Here is an 18,794-nt window from a genome sequence, read left to right as displayed (position 1 = left end):
CCTCAGCCTCCCGGGTTCAAGCAGTTCTTCTGCCTCAGCCTCCTAAGTGGCTGGGACTACAGGCATGCCCCACCACACCCAGCTAATTTTGTATTTTTAGTAGAGATGGGGTTTCACCATGTTGGCCAGGCTGGTCTCAAACTCCTGACCTCAAGTATCAACCTGCCTCAGCCTCCCAAAGCACTGGGATTACAGCGGGTGACCCACATGGGCCTGGCCAGTCTGTAGATTTCTTGTGTTGCCTTTGTACAATTTTAATATTAGGGTAATAGTGGCCTCATGGAATGAATTGGGAAGTGTTTCTTCCTCTTCTAGTTTTTGAAAGAGTTTATAAAGAGTTGGTATTAGCTTTCCGCAAATGTTTGAATGTTCGGTAGAACTGAGCATTGAAGCTACCTGGGACTTTTTCGTGGGCAGTTTTCACATTTTTAAATACTAATTCAGTTTCTTCATTTGTTATAGGTCTATTCAAATTTTCTATTTCTTCTTGAGTCAGTTTTAATAGTTTGTGTCTTTGAGGAATTTATTTTATCTAGGTTATTTTATTTATTTATTTATTTTTGAGACAGGGTCTCACTCTGTCACTCAGACTGCAGTGCAGTAGCACAGTCTTGGCTCACTACAACCTCTGCCACCCAGGTTCAAGTGATTCTAGTGCCTCAGCCTCCCAAGTAGCAGGGATTATAGGCACCTGCCACCACACCTGGCTAATCTTTTGTATTTTCAGTAGAGATAGGGTTTTGCCATGTTGGCCAGCCTGGTCTCAAACTCCTGGCCTCTAGTGATCCACCCACCTCAGCCTCCCAAAGTGCTGGGATTACAGGCATGAGCCACTGTGCGCAACCCATAGATTATCTAATTTATTGGCATGCAGTTATTCATAATATTCCTATATAATATTTTCATGTCTGTAAGGTCAGTAGTAACACTGCCTGATTCCAGTAATCTTGAGAGAGAGGAATAGCACTGGGTGGTGGCTGGAGGATGGAAAACCCCAAACAGCTAAAACAGGAACTGTGCAAAGAAACTACAGGATAATAGAAAACCCAAAATAAGGGAGAGAAAATTGCCAAAATTCGGGTTTGGGTGACCTGTCCATGACTCTTCCAGGGAAACCCAAACAAAGGAGAGGGATTTTCCCTGAAATCCCCTACTTTTCCTAAATACCTAATAATTATTCCATCTTCTTTTTTCTTAATTTTTTTTTCTTTATAGAAATGGGGGTCTCACTATGTTGACCAGGCTGGTCTCAAACTCCTAGCCTCAAGCAATCCTCCCACCTCAGCCTCCCAAACTGCTGGGATTACAGGTCTGAGCCCCTGGCCCCAGCCATTATTCCTTTTTCTAATTAAGAAACACCCAGCAATTTCAGGTAGCAGCCAGAAAGGAGCTGTTAAAATTAGCTACAAGGGTAAGAACAAGCTTGGGATGGTAAGACCCTAACAAACAGGATGGCACTAACCTGACTGAGACCAACTGGGTTCACCATGGTGCTGGATTTGATCCATGCCTTATGCCAGACCTCATTATATATTCATTACCATACTAAAGCACACACTTACCAACACCATGACAGATCCGGGCATGCCAAAATGTGTGGCAACTCAATTCTAGTAAATCGCCACCTTTTTCCTAGAAGACCTCATGATGATTCTACTCCCTTATTAGAAGAGCCCATAAAATTAGAAACCCAAACTCTGTTGCATGTGACTCAGTCTCCTGAGCACACCCCCAGCCACTCTCGCTCTCAAGTGTGTACTTTTGCTTTGCAATAAAAGCTTCTTGGTCGGGCACAGTGGCTCACACCTGTAATCCCAGCATTTTGGGAGGCCTGGGTGGGCAGATCACTTGAGGTCAGAAGTTTGAGACCAGCCTGGCCAACATGGCAAAACCCCGTCTCTACTAAAAATACAAAAATTAGCTGGGTGTGGTGGTGCATGCCTGTAATTCCAGCTACTTCGGAGGCTGACGTGAGAGAATCACTTGAACCCAGGAGGCAGAGGTTGCAGTGAGCCAAAATTATGCCATTGCACTCCAGTCTGGGTGACAGAGCGAGACTCCATCTCAAAAACAAAACAAAACAAAACCTTCTCGTCTTTTGTTTCATTCTGTCTCATCCCTGAATTCTTTCTCGCAATGGTTTCAAGAACCTAAAACACCTGCCTGGGGCTGGGGTCTCACCAGCACCTGGAGACCAACCTAAGCTCTCTGGCAACAATTTGAATCTTACCTTTTTTCATAATAAATTTCCTCTTATTTCTACTAACATTTTTGTTTTACACTTTATTTGGTTTGATATTAGGACAGCCATTTCAATTCTTGTGGTGGTGATTTGCATATCTTCTTCCATCCTTTTACTTTCAATCTATCTGTATCTTTGAATCTAAATTATATTCTCCATAGATATTATATAGTTAGATCTTGTTTTTTTAAATTCAGTTTTACAAGCTCTGCCCTTAGATTGTTTAATGAATTCATATTGATTGCTGTTGTTGGTATAGTTGGATTTATGTCTACCATTTCACTTATTTTCTATGTGTCTCATCTCTTTTTTGTCCTCTATTCTTCCTTTACTGCTATCTTTTGCATTAAGTGAATATTTTTTAATGAAGCATTTAAATTTCTATAATTATTTTTTTCCTACTTTTTGAGGTTTGTTTTTTTTCAGTGTGAGGCAGAAGAATAGGGCCTGGAGGCAGGGAACCTAAGGACTTCCTAGAACTAAATCAAATGGAAACACTTCAGCTATGACAGGAAATATCCTCTTCATTTACAGAGTGTACACCAAGTAAATAAATTTGCAACTTCACTTTAGCCTCTTCATTTACATAGAGCTTACACCAAATAACCAATGGAAACCTCTAGAGGGTATTTAAACCCCAGAAAAGTCTGTAACTTGGCTCCTGCCCACTCTCCCTGTGGAGTGTACTTTTGTTTTCAGTAAATCTCTGCTTTTGTCGCTTCATTCTTTCCTTGCTTTGTTTGTGTGTTTTGTCGAATTCTTTGTTCGAGATGCCAAGAACCTGGACACGCTCCACTGGTAACAAGGGCTTCTTAACAAATTAAAATCAACTTCAGATTTATACTAACTTAATTCAAGTGAGATATAGGAGCACTATTTTTATGTAAGTCTATTCTTCCCTCTTCCTTTTTTGGTTTTGTTGTACATATTAACTCTAGTAATGTTGCATACCAAGTAATATGTTGTTATAATTATTATTTTACCATCTGTACTCACTTAGCTCAATACAGCTTTGCTTCCAATCACCTCCTTTGGGTTGTTATTGGCAAATATATTAAAAATGTATTCTACTTCTATATGTTTTAGGCTCAGTAATGTATACATATTTTGCACAATTACTTTTTAAATAAGAGAAGAAAAAACAAAATATGCATTTATACCATCTTTCTTTCTTTTTTTTTTTTTTTTTGAGACGGAGTCTCGCTCTGTCGCCCAGGCTGGAGTGCAGTGGCCAGATCCCAGCTCACTGCTAGCTCCGCCTCCTGGGTTTACGCCATTCTCCTGTCTCAACCTCTCGAGTAGCCGGAACTACAGGCGCCCGCCACCTCGCCCGGCTAGTTTTTTGTATTTTTTTTTAGTAGAGACGGGGTTTCACCATGTTAGCCAGGATGGTCTCGATCTCCTGACCTCGTGATCCGCCCGTCTCGGCCTCCCAAAGTGCTGGGATTACAGGCTTGAGCCACCGCACCAGGCCTATACTGTCTTTCATAATTATGTTTTCCTAGAGTTATCTTGTAAGTGATGAACTGTTTTTTTCTTGTGGTTTTGAAGATTATCCCTTTGTCTTTGACCTTCAGTATTTCTGCTATGATGGTCTGTTTTTGGACTTTTTTGTGTTTATCCTACTTGAAGTCTCTTGAGCTTCCCAGATACATAGGTTGGTGTTTTTCAGTATGGGATGTTTCTAGCCTTTATCTCTTTGATTATTTTTTCTGCTCCTTTCTCTCTGCTCCTTCTGGTATTCTCATTATATATATGTTGGTGTGCTAAATAGTGTCCCACGTTTCTTTGAGGCTTTATTATTTTTCATTTCTTTTTCTCCCTGTTCTTTGGATTATGTAATTTCTATTGACTTATCTTCAAGTTCACTAATTGTTTCATCTGCTAGTTCAAATCTTTTTTTTTTTATTTCAGTGATTTTTTTCCATTTACAAATTTCAACTGCAGAATTTCCATTTGGTGCTTTTTATAATTTTTATCCCTTTATTGATATTTTGTATTTAGTGTGACATTGTCCTCACAACTTCCTTTACTTCTTTGTGGTTTCTCTAATGTCTTTGAACATATTTATTTATTTGTTTATTCTTTGAGACAGGGTCTCACTCCCAAAACCCAGGCTGGGTGCAGTGCTGTGATTGTTACCAGAAAGGAATCCTCATCCAGATCCCAAGATAAGGTTTTTGGACCTCAAGCAAGAAAGAATTCAGGGCGAGTCTGTAGAGTAAAGTGAAAGCAAGTTTATTAAGAAAGTAAAAGAATAAAAGAATGGCTACTCCACAGGCAGGACAGCCTATTTATTATTTATTTTTGAGACAGGGTCTCACTGTCATCCAGGCTGGAATGCAATGGCACACTCATGGCTCACTGCAGCCTTGACCTCCTGGGCTCAAGCAATTCTCCCGCCTCAGCCACCTGAGTAGCTGGGACTACAGTGGCACACCACCACATCTGGCTAATTTTTTATATCTTTGTAGAGATGGGGTCTCACCACATTGTCCAGGCTGGTCTCAAACTCTTCAGTTTAAGGGATCCTCGGTCCTCAGCCTCCCAAGGGGATTACAGGCATGATACATTGTAGATAACATATGGTAGCCACTCTGGGTCTGTCCCCACCCCTTCCAGAGGTTGTTCCTGTTATTTGCTGTTTATCTGTTTAGTGACTGGCTGGACTATTTTAGTGAAGTCTAGTTTCTCCCCCACCCCCAGTCTCTCTGTGCTACTAAGCCTCTGATGTTGCTCCTCAAGGAGGCCCAGGTGGGGATGAACACAGTCACCCTGGCAGGGCAGTGGACTTGGCTGTGTTCACCTCATCTCTTTCCCTGACTACACCCATCTGTTAAACTCCATGAATTGCTAGCTAGTTGTTCTATTGTTTTCAAAGAAGTCTTAGAGGGTGAAACCACCTTTGCAAAATTATGACTGAGATAGTGAAAGAGATCTAACTTAACTGACTCCATCTTTCTTCTAACCTCCAAGCTGCCCTTGTTCACTCCTGGGCACAGGCTGAACTAACTTTGGAAGAAACTTATAGTTTAAACAAAGACGGTAACAGCCCTTCGCAAAGCAGACCTCCTTCTTGCCTGGAACTAGATTGCCTTTGTAGGACTAACATTAGCCACAAGATTAGAAATTATGGTTTAGGAGTCATGCAGTTGGAGGCTGAAAGATTCTGACCCTCCCTAAACTGCTCCTAAGATCAGTATTGGAGATATTTTGCAGACCCTGCACTTGCTAGATCAGTTGGCGCCACCCAGATCAATAAAGTGGCTCATCTGCTCTTGGGGCCCCCACCACCCAGGAACTGACTCAGTGCAGGAAGACAGCTTCGGTTCCCTATGATTTCATCTCTGACCAATCAGCACACCTGGCTCGCTGGTTTCACCCCCATCCATCAAGTCATCCTTAAAACCTTTGCTCCTTGAATTCTCGGGGAGACTGATTTAGTAATAATAAACCTCTGGTCTCCTGCACAGCTAGTTCTGTGTGAATTATTCTTTCTCTATTGCAATTCCCCTATCTTGATGAATCAGCTCTGCCTACCCATCGGGCAAGGTGAACCCCTTGGGCGGTTACAAGGGATTAAGTTAATCTAGAAACTAATGCAATAAAAATTCAGGCTCCTTTGAAGAGATACGTCTGGGTGTCAGTATTGGATATTTTTTCTGACACCAGGGTGCTCCTCCCAGCTGTGTCTTTCTCTGGTTCTCTCCTGCAGACAAGCTGGCCCATGGTTAGCCTGTGTCTTGAATCTCCTCCCAATTGCCTTTCACCACAACCTCCTCTGTTTTTGAGAGCACCCTTATGACACAGGGGAACCCGAAAAATTGGTGTTCATCCTGGGAAACCAACCCTTTCTTGGCTTCATGGAGGAAAAAATTCAAGAATGAGCTGACAGAATAAAGTGAAAGCAAGTTTATTAAGGAAACAAACGAAAGAAAGCCTACAGCATAGGCAGAGTGTGCTGTGAGGGTTGCTGCTACCTGGCTATTTGATGGCTATTTCTTGATGACATGGTAAACAAGAGGAGGATTGTTCCATGAGTTTTCTGGAAAAGGGGCAAGGAGCTCCCAGAACCAGGAGTTTCTCCCCTTTACAGACCATATAGGGTAACTTCCAGGTGTTGCCATGGCATTTGTAAACTATCAGGGCACTGGTGGGTGTGTCTTTTAGCATGTGAATGTATTATGATTAGCCTATAATGAGTAGTGAGGGTAATCAGAGGTCACTTTCATTGCCATATTACTTCTAGTTGGTTTGAGCTGGCTTCTATTTTTTTGTTTTGTTTTTGTTTTTTGAGACAGAGTCTTGCTCTGTTGCCCAGGCTGGAGTGCAGTGGTGTAATCTCAGCTCACTGCAACCTTAGCCTCCCAGGTTCAAGAGAGTCTCCTGCCTCAGCCTCCTGAGTAGCTGAGATTTGCTTGCAGAATAAGCTTAGCCTCATTAAACTTGGCCTGATTAAATACATAAGTGCAGCAAGAATAGTGACTGACCACATTGGCTCTTTTTAAGTTTGTTTTGCTGGAATTTTTGATAAGGAATCATGGATCAGGTTTTTAAATCCCTCTTGAGGCTAAGAAGCCAAACTATTCTTTATAATTGTATCTTGTTATAAAGAAAGCAGATTCTTAGCTGGGCATGGTGGCTCACGCCTGTAATATCAGCACTTTGGGAGGCCGAGGTAGGTGTATCATGAGGTCAGGAGTTCGAGACTAGCCTGGCCAATATGGTGAAACCCCATCCCTACTAAAAATGCAAAAATTATCCAGGCGCGGTGGTGCATACCTGTAATCCCAGCTACTTGAGAGGCTGTGGCAGGAGAATTGTTTGAACCCGGTCGGTGGAGGTTGCAGTGAGCCAAGATCATACCACTGTACTCCAGCCTGGGAGACAGAGTGAGACACCGTCTCAAAAAAAAAAAAAAAGAAGAAGAAATTATTTTAAACTCTAGCTGCCTGTTAATGTCCTTAAAGAAGAATTAAAGTGAAACACTAACTCTCCATGGATGACAAAGATTTTAAATGGCCACGCTTAAAAATCTGATGACAGTTAATTATAATGAGACACTAACAAGGAAATTTGATTATTTCTGTGGCATATAACATTTTAACATAATAACAAAAATTATAGTTGATAACGTATTAGACTTTTAGGAATGTCATGCCATTTTTGGAGGACTCATATTAATAACATTTATAGATATAACTTAAAGAAGCTTTAGCATTACTTATAATTTGATAATGCTTTCTATATAACTTATCAAATAAACCTAATTAATTTAATACTGCTTTTTTTTTTTTTTGAGACAGAGTCTCATTCTGTTGCCCAGGCTGGAGTGCAGTGGTGCAATCTCAGCTCACTGCGACCTCCACCTCCCGGGTTCATGCCATTCTCCTGCCTCAGCCTCCCAAGTAGCTGGGACTACAGGCGCCCACCACCACGCCCCGCTAATTTTTTGTATTTTTAGTAGAGACAAGGTTTCACCATGTTAGCCAGGATGGTCTCGATCTCCTGACCTCGTGATCTGCCCATCTCGGCCTCCCAAAGTGCTGGGATTACAGGTGTGAGCCACCGCACCCAGCCAGTATTGCTGTTTTTAAAGGTAAGAAACATGTCCTTTGAGCCTTCCAGGGGCCCTACTGGAAAATCCCAAAGTTATTTCAAGGTCAGAAAAGGACTTAATTTGGAATTTCATTTTGGAAAGTTTGTCAAAAATGTCAAAAAACTTAAAGCTTTACATCAAATATGATCTTGGTCATCTATTTAGTATAAATGACAATAAAATATTATGAAGGCAAATACAAAAGGTTACACAGTTGTGAACAAAAAAAAAAGTAGCTCTTTGATATTGAGAAGACTTAGTTTTTAAAAGTAATCAAAGACCTAGTAAAGAAGGCATAAAGCATAGAGAATTATTTTGATAATACACCAAATCTTCATTTCACAGGCCAATTACCTAAAAGGTAAAGAAAAAACCTTCACTATTTTCTATTAAGAGAGGTCAATCCTCTAAGAATATCTTGTAGTTTTCACATAAGAGACAAAATTCTTGTTTTATATCAGCATACCTTTGATATGAATGCTCAGTTTTTAGAAAAACTTACAAATAATATATGTTTAATATTACTTAGCTTGATCACACAAAATCTCCTTTTACAAGATGGATATTTCACAAAATTTTCACAAAATATTTTACAACTCTTTAATCCAGTTATATATATGTATGCATATTATGTATGTATATGTTTATAGATAGGTGTTTATGTGTATATGGGATATACATGTTTATGTGTATGCATATGTATGTATACGTATATGCTTTTATATATGTGTGTGTATGTGTATATATGGGATATATACATATATATATGGGTTTTTTTTCCAATTTTGGAACAATAACAATCCAGTCATTTTACTTTAGGATGAAAAATACTATTTTTTTATCACTCTAACAACACAAGATTCTCTCTAATTTTTTCTCCCAACTTTTCATATTGTAGTTTTAGCTGTGCCACTCTTTTCTTTATTTATTTTGGTTTTTCTATTTGAAATTTTAAGGTCAGTTTATTAAGTTCAATGATGAAAGCTATCAGAAAAGCATTCTACTGAAACTTATTTTTTCTTAGAAAAAAAAGAAAGGAAAATCAAAACCCTCTAAGCATAGCCACAGGTGCTGTTTTCAGTCGAGCCTCTCTGCAGGTGGAGATGCTCCATTAGTCAGTGAAGTCACTCTCTGGGTCTGCAGGACTGGAGTCTGGGTCATCCTCCTCATCCTCCAGCTCCAAGTCATCCATTTGCTGGAACAAAGACTCATCTGGCTGGGGGTGGAAGCTCACACCTGTAATCCCAGCACTTTGGGAGGCTGAGGCTAGTGAATCATCTGAGGTCAGGTGTTTGAGACTAGCCTGGCCAACATGGCAAAAAAAATTAGCTAGGCGTGGTGGCCTGCACCTGTAATCCCAGCCACTTGGGAGGCTGAGGCAGAAGAATCGCTTGAACCTAAGAGGCAGAGGTTGCAGTGAGCCAAGACCGTGCCATTGCACTCCAGCCTGGGTAACAGAGAAGACTCTGTCTCAAAAAAAAAAAAAAAAAAAAAAAAAAAGCCAGGTGCAGTGGCTCAGGCCTGTAATCCCAGCACTTTGGGAGGCTGAGGCGGGCAGATCATCTGAGGTCAGAAGTTCGAGACCAGCCTGATCAACATGGTGAAACCCCATTTCTATTAAAACTACAAAATTAGCCAGGCATGGTGGCACATGCCTGTAATCCCAGCTACTCAGGAGGCTGAGGCAGGAGAATTGCTTGAACCTAGGAGGCAGAGGTTGCAGTGAGCCGAGATTGCACCATTGCACTCCAGCCCAGGCTACAGAGCGAAACTTCATCTCAAAAAAAAAAAAAAAAAAAAAAAAAAAACTCATCTATAATACCTCCACGTTGTTTCCAGCATCCTCCAAGAACTGAATATCAGATATATCAAGATTATGATCTGTTTCAAAAACTTGTTTCCCACTTAATTTATTTTTCTTGCTGGTTCTTCTTTCATTCATTTCTTTTTAATTTCCAAGAGTTTCTCATCAAGCTTGCTCTTCCAATTTAAGAAATTCTTGGCCTAGCATGGTGGCTTACGCCTGTAATCCCAGCACTTTGGGAGGCCGAGGCAAGCGAATCACCTGAGGTCAGGAGTTTGAGACCAGCCTGGCCAACATGGCAAAACCCCGTCTCTACTAAGATGGAAACAATTAGTCGGGCATGGTGGTACATGCCTGTAGTCCCAGGCTGGGGACTGGAGGCTGAGGCGGGAAAATGGCTTGAACCCTGGAGGCAGAGGTTGCAGTGAGCTGAAATCATGCCACTGCACTCCAGCCTGGGTGACAGAGCAAGACTCCATCTCAAAAAAAAAAAAAAAAAAAAGAAAATGTAACAGGAGTACCGTGGAATAATTGCTTTTCAGTTTCTTCTACTTCTTTTTCTTTTTGTTTCTTTTCTTCCTCTCTTCTAGTTTTTATCTGATCTACTATTTCATTTAATTTTTCTTGTACAGCTGTCACTAGATAAACATCACCACCATACCAAGATTTCCTTCAGCTGTAATGCTAGTAATTTAAATGTCTGAGACATCATTATCTTCTAGATTTTCCTGGGAGAATATCATAAAGGGAAGCTCTGTCTAGCTATTTTCCATGGTTTGTAAACTTGAGGGTTTCATCATTTTCTCCAGCCTCAGATGTCACAGTATGGTGAAGCTGGGTGGATTTTCTGACACTACTTAGCAGGACTCTGTCAAGGGAAGCACTACTGAAGGAGAATGTGGTATGAGGAAAGTCCATTTATATTTTGGAAGACTAGTTGTTAGGAGGGTTGGATCAATGTGCAATCAAGCCAGTTAATGAAACCCTCAAACCTTTCTTCACTCATCCCCTTATATCCTGTTACACCCTCACAGCACAGATGTACTGCTAAGTGAGAGAACATGAACAGGACTGGAGCTATACAGGGATAACTGAGAGACATCTGCCTGTGAAGGAGTCAAGGTAGACGGACTCCAGAACCTCCAGCTCATTGAGCTGCTCCTCGCCATCATCTGTCATCATGGCCCTTGCTACCGCCTGTGATTACCCAGATACCTAGGGCGGTGCGCAGCAGCTGGGACCGGCTGGTGCAGAGTCCCTGGCTGGAAGGCCCAGGGCCTCTTGTTTATTTTGAAATAACCCCCAAACCAGACAAAATTATTCTTTTTTAAACAAAAAACACATTACTTTTTAAACAAAGAGCATGTCTTTTTTAAACAAAAAAACACATCCTCATAGCTTTCTTAAAATTTTTCTCATCAAAACCCATCTTAATTTTTTGGTACACTTTGTATACTGAATTACTTCTATTAATTCCAATTTTAAAATCTTAGTAACCTTAATTTCTAGGCCGGGCGCGGTGGCTTAAGCCTGTACTCCCAGCACTGTGGGAGGCTGAGACGGGCGGATCACGAGGTCAAGAGATCCAGACCATCCTGGCTAACATGGTGAAACCCCGTCTCTACTAAAAAATACAAAAAAAAACTAGCCGGGCGAGGTGGCAGGCGCCTGTGGTCCCAGCTACTCGGGAGTCTGAGGCAGGAGAATGGCGTAAACTCAGGAGGCGGAGCTTGCAGTGAGCTGAGATCTGGCCACGGCACTCCAGCCTGGGCGACACAGCGAGACTCCTTCTCAAAAACAAAACAAACAACCAAAAAAAAAAAAAATTTCTAATGAAAACCTAAGAAGTAAGCAATTTTAACTGTTTTATATCAGCATTTTGTACGTTAACATTATTGTATAATTTTTAAAAATTATACCATTGTGTTTTTTTTTCCATTGGCACATGTAATTTTACATATTTATGGAGTACAATTTGATATTTCAATACATATATGTTGTATAATAATCAAATTAAGGTAGTTAGCATATCCATCACCTCATGCATATATCATTTCTTTTTATTTTGTTTTGTTTTGTTTTATTTATTTTTTGTAAAGCCAAGGTCTCATTTTTTCACCCAGGCTGGAGTGCAGTGACATGATTATAGCTTACTACAACTTCAAACTCCTTGGTTTAAGGGATCCTCCCACCTCAACCTCCAAAGTGGTTGAGACTACAGACATGAACCACAGAGCCTAACTAATTCCTTTATTGTTTGTAGAGATGGGGGTCTTGCCGTCTTTCCCAGGCTGGTCTTGAACTCCTGGGCTCACATGATCCTCCCACTTCAGCCTGCCAAAGTGCTGGGATTACAGATGTGAGCCACCCAGCTCACCAGGCCTATCATTTCTTTGTGATGGGAACATTTAAAAGTCTCTCTTATAGCTGTATTGTAACATACAATGCCTTACTCTTAACCATAGTCACTCTATTGTACAATAGAACACCAGAATTTATTCTGCCTATCTAATTGTAACCTTGTACCCATTGGCCAATTTCTTTTTATCCTCCCCTTCTCAGTCTTGGTAACCACTGTTCTACTCTCTGCTTCTATGATACCAACTTTTTTTTTTTTTTTTCATATTCCACCTATGAGTCAGATCATGAAGTATTTGTCTTTCTGTGTCTGGCTTATTTTACTTAATACACTGTCCTCCCAGTTCATCCATGTTGTCATAAGTGACAGTATTTCATTCTTTTTGTTTTTATTTCAATAGTTTTGGGGGAACAGGTAGTGTTTGGTTGCATGGAAAAGTTCTTCAGTGGTGATTTCTGAGATTTTGGTGCACCTGTCACCTGAGCAGTGTACACTGTACCCAATGTGTAGTCTTTTGTTTTTATGTACCATTTTATTGAAGAACAGTTATACAGTATAACTACAGATACTAACTAGATACTAAATATTTCTGCCTGATTTTTCATTGTCTTCACAAGTTAGGGATCAGCTAAGTCAAGAAACCAAAAATCTCAAATGATTTAGATGTCCAAAACATATTTAACAGTTGATAAATTTATAACACCTCTGACATATAAATTTCTAATTAAAGAATCCTTTCTTTTAAAAAAATTGAGATGATATTACCCTAGTGAAGTTTTTGCCTGAAGTTAACAAAGTCCTGGATTTGATATATTACTTTGAATGCATTAATTCTGAAAATTCATATTTAGTTCTACTTTACAACATTTCTTCCCTTAAGGATGGGATGTGAGATACACATGAGCTGGTTTCTACAGTATTAATGTATGTACACATATAAAGTATGTAAAGGAGTGGGTGATTTGCAGATAAAACACATTACACACAAAATATAAACAACTTCCCTTTTAAAAGTTACCGAGAATAAAGAATACAGAACATGGTTGTAGGCACTTACATTGCTATCAAATGCAGGAATCCACTTCCATAAGAAGTGCTTTCTTTATAAGCATGGTTCATGGCATTGGAAGCTTCAACTTTAGAGAGGATGCTTTCCACGAGAAAAATAATAACTACAAAAAAAAAAAAGGTGGTAGAAGGAAAACAGTCTAAATTTACAGATCTTTTAAGCTTTTTTTGGCCTTTGTATCAGCTTTCATGTTAAAAAAAATAGCTGGTGGGGAAGCTGTCTCACTTGCAAGGTAAATGGCTTGTATGAGATTAGCAAATCTTGGTCAGATACTGCGTTTTTAAAGCACAAAACCACCGATATCAACTCTCTCACTGATTACTTGAAGACAATAAAAGATCTGATATTCTGCATTCCCATGTAGCATTTTAATTGAAGTCTGGAAATGTGGTTAAAATCTGGCTTACTTTCTGAGACCAGGGTCTTACCTCACCCAAGCTGGAGTGCAGTGGCCCTTTGAGGTTTACTACAGCCTCAAACTCCTGGGCTCAAGTGATCCTCAGCCTCCCAATGGTCTTTGTAGACAGCCTGATGGAGTCCCATGGCACAAGAAGATTAAAACAATGTCTCCAATTTTAATAAATTTCTGCAATCCAAAAAAAAAAAAAAAAAAAAACCACCAATATCTTCCTGTGCATGCATATAAATTATTTTCTTCTAATTCAAATGGCAGCAGAAGAATCCTGGCGTGCATGTGCATGCACACACACACACATCACATCATTAAGGAAGGCAGGACAAACTATCATAAACTAAGCAGTATCCCAAACACATCATCATCTTTTTTTTTTTTTTGAGACAGAGTCTCAGTCTGTCCACCAGGCTGGAGTGCAGTGGTGCGATCTCGGCTCACTGCAAGCTCCGCCTCCTGGGTTCACACCATTCTCCTGCCTCAGCCTCCCTAGTAGCTGGGACTACAGGCACCCTCCACCGCGCCCGGCTAATTTTTTTGTATTTTTAGTAGAGACGGGGTTTCACCGTGGTCTCGATCTCCTGACCTTGTGATCCGCCCGCCTCGGCCTCCCAAAGTGCTGGGATTACAGGCGTGAGCCACCGCGCCTGGCCTCACATCATCATCTATAGGCTGTTTTACAAACGTAGAATACAAACGAACTGAATGTCTCAGGAAGAAGGCAAAGTCTATTTCTCCATCTCTGCTGTACTCATTTATCTTCTTAAGGCTTTCACAGAAAGCACTGTTTTATGAACCGGCAATTCAGTACCCAGAGCTTGATTGGAGACATTAATCAGGATAGAAGTCTTGATGCACTTCATAAAAACTCATTTAAAAAAAGGCATAAAAAAAACATTTAAAATAAAGCTGTCCATATATAAAGAATGAAGTATTTAGAAGCTCCCAGCTTGTATTCTATTAAGAGTACTGAAAGGTTTAATTATTAGCAGCCTGTGAACATGTAGTGAAGAAACAGTCTGACAACCAAGTCAACATCCTTATTCCACTCTAATTCCACCCATTCCATGGGTAAAAACAGTTCTTGAGGTCTAGAGTTTCTCCTCCAATGGTTTCACCGTCAGATTTTTTCATCTTGGGATTCAACCGTCTTGGCAAGCATCTTCTTGATTCTCAATGCTGTGAGTCTGGAGGCTGAATTGTGGGCCCAGCATTCTGACATTAGCTTCAAAACTGCTCAGACATTCATCACTGTTCCACTGATTAGACACAATTGGCCACAAACGTTTGACACACACAACCTCACACATATCATTGTATGACAGATCACTCGGTACCATGTTGTAACATGGCAATTGGTATTCTTCCACAATCTTCCTGTGATACAACGAAGAGCCATCTCCCAACTGATCAGGCCGAAGCTGTAGATGTCAGCCATGATGTAGGGCTGGAAGTGGTTTTTGTTCAGGCTTTCGTCCAGCACTTCTGGAGCCATGAAGTGTTTGGTGCCCACCCTGATATTCAAGAGCACGTCAACTTCATTTGTGTCACTGTTGAATTTAACAGCAAGGCCCAGGTCAGCAATACAGCAACTCCCATTTTTCTTGATGAGGATGTTTTTGCTCTTTAGGTCTCAATGAACAATTGCGAGCTTTCCTTGGGTGCCATAAATTTCTGTGTGCAGGTGGCACAGACCACAGGCAGCTGACTAAGCCAATTTGAGCAGGGCTCTGATGTCCAGTGTAGCACATTTCAGGAAGTCATAGAGAGATCCATTTTCACAGAGCTGAGTCCAGGCGCCTGTACCTTTAATGCCTGCCACTGTGAAACCAAGTATGTTTTCATGGCCCGTTAGCACAGTTTGGTAGATTTCTGCTTCTCAAAACCAGCTGGCTTCTTCAGTGGTAAAGAATACTTTGACCGCCACTTTTTCACCATGCCATTTACCCATATCGGCCTTTACCAACTTGCCGGACCATCTGAATCTGTTTGGCAATAGTTCACTGAACCAATAAAGGTAGTCCAGGCCCATGCCAGAACTTTGTGACCAGTCTATAAGGTCTTTTAGTGATTCTCCAACTGGAATAAATGCTTTATCCTGTTCTTGTAATGATGTCTGCTTGAGATACTCTTGCAATAATGTTTGTTACAAAAGCCAAGAGCAGCTGGAGAAGATGATCATAGCAATTATGCAGACAACCATAGAAATGAGCAAAACCAGCCATCAAATGCTGCCATCAAAAAATGGACCTATGACAACAGGGGGGCAGTGTGGGTTGCAAATATTGGTTACATAAACTGGTCCGACAACATTCTATTGTCCGGCTTAGCTGGGCTTTTGGGGAATCTTTGCACTGAAAATCAGATCCTGGCCGGGCGCGGTGGCTCAAGCCTGTAATCCCAGCACTCTGGGAGGCCGAGACGGGTGGATCATGAGGTCAGGAGATCGAGACCATCCTGGCTAACATGGTGAAACCCCGTCTCTACTAAAAAATACAAAAAACTGGCCAGGCGAGGTGGCGGGCACCTGTAGTCCCAGCTACTCAGGAGGCTGAGGCAGGAGAATGGCGTGAACCCGGGAGGCAGAGCTTGCAGTGAGCTGAGATCCGGCCATTGCACTCCAGCCTGGGCGACAGAGCAAGATTCCGTCAAAAAAAAAAAAAAAAAAGAAAAGAAAAGAAAATCAGATCCTTCATATTTCATACACCCTGAAGCTAATGTGGTTTCTCCCTGGTCATCTTCTTCTATGGTGGCAAAGCAATGTCCATTAGTTATGTTATTAATAGCATCATCAGGGCAGTGCTCTGAGCGATAGCACTTTTTTTTTTTTTTTTTTTGGAGACGGAATCTCGCTCTGTCGCTCAGGCTGGAGTGCAATGGCTGGATCTCAGCTCACTGCAAGCTCCGCCTCTCAGGTTTATGCCATTCTCCTGCCTCAGTCTCCTGGGTAGCTGGGACTACAGGCGCCCGCCACCTCGCCCGGCTAGTTTTTTGTATTTTTTAGTAGAGACGGGGTTTCACCGTGTTAGCCAGGATGGTCTCGATCTCCTGACCTCGTGATCCACCCGTCTCGGCCTCCCAAAGTGCTGGGATTACAGGCTTGAGCCACCGCGCTCGGTCGCAATAGCACTTTTAAAAAGGCAAGGTATCCTCTGGTGCTAAGGTTACTCCATTTTCTGACTTTTCTGGTGGAAGTCTGATTTCATCCCAGTGCCATGGAGCATACTGTCTAGATTCTGTCCTTGGACAAGAGAAATGATGAACAGATAGGCTCCCAGTATTCTGATGTAAATATATAGCTGAGCCATTTTTCATTTGTAATGCTTCCTGTCTACTGTCACCTTTAATAACTGGTCTTGCTGCTTCACTAATTTAAATGACTATCATTCGGTGAGATTTTCTTTTAAAAGATCGCAAGCACTTGACAATGACTCCCACTCCCACTGCTTTCTCGCGACTTCTCCAAGATGTGGCTAGATAAAACTGTACTTCCAATTTTCTCCAAACAGCTTTGACCTTTGCTTCCATTTCATGAATTCCAAGACAGTATTAAACTGGTACATATTTTCATAAGTCCGGACTCCAGCCCTCTGCGCCGAGCGGGTGGGCGTGGCAAGCCACGAGGGTGAAGTGGGGCCGGCTGGCCCTCGGCGTGCAGCGGCCCGGCCTGGTCGCCCCTCGATCTGGCAGTGTGACATTCACCTCGCGCGGACAGACGCCCAGTGTGCAGTCTTTTATCCCTCACTCGCTTCCCAATCTTCCTCCTGAGTCCCCGAAGTCCATTATATTCTTCTTATGCCTTTGCATCCCCACAGCTTAGCTCCTGCTTATAAGGCGAAAACATACGATGCTTGGTTTTCCATTCCTGAGTTACCTCACTTAGAATAAAGGTCTCCAACTCCATCCAAGTTGCTGAGAATGCCATTATTTCATTCCTCTTTATGGCTGAGTATTCCATCGTATTTTATTCATTATTTATTTGTATAAGTAAATATTATGTGTGTATATATATATATTTCTATATATTTAATATATCACATTTTCTTTATCTCCTCAGTGGTTGATGGGCATTTAGGCTGGTTCCATATTTTTGCAATTCCGAATTGCACTGCTATAAAAGTGTTTACAAGTATATTTTTTGTATAATGACTTATCCTCTGAGTAGATACCCAGTAGTGGGATTGCTGGATCCAATGGTAGTTTTACTTTTAGTTCTTTAAGGAATCTCCACACTGTTTTCTGTAGTGGTTGTACTATTTTATATTCCACCAGCAGTGTAAGTTTTCCCTTTTCACCACATCCATGCCAACATCGGGTTGTTTTTGTTGTTGTTGTTTCAATTTTGCTATTCTTGCAGGAGTAAGAAGGTATCTCATTGTGGTTTTGATTTGCATTTCCCTGATAATTAGCAATGTTGAATATTTTTTCATATGTTTGTTGGCCCTTTGTATATCTTCTTTTGAGAATTGTCTATTCATTTACTTAGCCTACTTTATAATGTGATTATTTGGGTTTTTTTCTAGCTGATTTGTTTGAGTTCCTTGTAGAGTCTGGATATTAGTCCTTTGTCAGATGCCCAAGTTGTGAATATTTTCTCCCACTCTGTGGATTGTCTGTTTACTCTGCTGCTTATTTCTTTTATTGTGCAGGAGCTTTTCAGTTTAATTAAGTCCCATCTATTTATCTTTGTTTTTATTGCATTTGCTTTTGTGTGTGTGTGTGTGTGTTTTTTTTTTTTTTTTTTGTAACATGGGGTTGCTCTCTGTTGCCCAGGCTGGAGTGCAGTGATGCAATCTCCACTCACTGCAACTTCCATCTCCCAGGCTCAAGTGATCCTCCTACCTCAGCCTCCCGAGTAGCTGGGATTACAGGTGTGTGCCACCATCCATGGCTAATTGCATTTGCTTTTGAATTATTGGTCATGAACTCTTTGCCTAAGTCAATGTCTAGAGGAGTTTTTCCAATGTTATCTTCTAGAATTTTTATGGTTTCAGATCTTAGATTGAAGTCTGATCCATCTTGAGTTGATTTTCGTATAAAATGAGAGTTGAAGATCCAGCTTCCTTCTTCTACATGTAGTTTGCCAATTATCTCAGCACCATTTGTTGAATAGGGTGTACTTTCCCTACTTTATGTTTTTGTTTCCTTTGCCAAAGATCAATTGGTTATAAATATTTGGCTTTATTTCTGGGCTCTCTCTGTTTTGTTTTGTTTTGTTTTGTTTTGAGATGGAGTCTCCCTCTGTTGCCCAGGCTGGAGTGCAGTGGTGTGATCTCAGCTCACTGCAACCTCCACCTCCCAAATTCAAG

General features: G+C 41.1%; 2 pseudogenes; both read right to left on the bottom strand.

Moving 5' to 3' along the window:
* Positions 1-8,952: 8,952 nt before the first annotated feature.
* LOC111544693 lies at positions 8,953-10,824 on the bottom strand (annotated as a pseudogene).
* A 3,781-nt stretch (positions 10,825-14,605) lies between these two features.
* Positions 14,606-16,793, bottom strand: LOC111544766 (annotated as a pseudogene).
* Between the last annotated feature and the right edge of the window lie 2,001 nt (positions 16,794-18,794).

The sequence above is a fragment of the Piliocolobus tephrosceles genome, chromosome 2, assembly GCF_002776525.5.
Source record: "Piliocolobus tephrosceles isolate RC106 chromosome 2, ASM277652v3, whole genome shotgun sequence".
Classification (NCBI taxonomy): Eukaryota; Metazoa; Chordata; class Mammalia; order Primates; family Cercopithecidae; genus Piliocolobus; species Piliocolobus tephrosceles.
Note: the sequence above shows the minus strand (reverse complement) of the source record. Positions and strands in the feature narration are given on the sequence as shown.